Genomic DNA, 859 nt, shown 5'->3' with positions numbered 1-859 from the left:
AAGAGTGGTCCCAGCTAAATAAAGAGCAAAGACGTGTCCAACAGGCTCAAAACTGCCCTCGACACACTGAAAGTGTTTGTCAAACAAACATTTAAAATTTGAGGCATTTCCTTCGGGGTTTTTATTTCCCTTTTATTTCTAAAGATACCTTGAAACTGTTTCATAGTGAGGTCAACGTTTGCCTTTTTCATTCTGAAAGAAAACAGATACATGGAGTTGTTCTCTTGTGAGCAATGGGGCTGCTTCATCCTCAGCTTAAAAAAGGGTCATTACTTCTGAGATGGGTGAGGAATTGGGCTGGGTGTGCTGGGCTGTGACCAGAGATGCAGCCTGAGGTGGCAAGACACACAAATTTTGCTCATTCTTGGTTTACTGCAGAGATTATGGGTGAATTCAGGGTGAAAGCAGAGGGAATTTGGGGAATGCACCGCTGATAACATCCTCTCTTGTGCTCGCACAGCCCACCCCTGTGAGGGGACGCCCAGTGCCAACGTGGCATCATCTCAGAGACCTCCGTGGGGCCGCTGGGGACCCCTCTCCTGGCAGGATTTGGAGATGCCATTGCCCACAGCAGCCAGCCAAACGCACGCACCCCTCCCAGGACTGTGTTTATCCCGAGCCCAGGGCGGAGGCACGCAAGCAAAAGGCCATTTCCATGTCACCAGAGGGATGCGACACTTTGTGAAGGCAGCAGAAGGACGGGTTTGTCCGTCCTGTCGAGGGAGGCTGCAGGCAGAGCTCGCCTCTCTGCGCTGGGCTGGTGCCCAGGGTCCCGCAGGCTCCCAGGCTGAGAGGGAGCAGGGGCTGGAGACTTTCTCCAGCCACGGCCGCTCCCGGGCCACTCTCACCCAGCCTAAGG

This window comes from Acanthisitta chloris, unplaced genomic scaffold, assembly GCF_000695815.1.
Source record: "Acanthisitta chloris isolate BGI_N310 unplaced genomic scaffold, ASM69581v1 scaffold6547, whole genome shotgun sequence".
NCBI classification, from domain to species: domain Eukaryota; kingdom Metazoa; phylum Chordata; class Aves; order Passeriformes; family Acanthisittidae; genus Acanthisitta; species Acanthisitta chloris.
Note: the sequence above shows the minus strand (reverse complement) of the source record.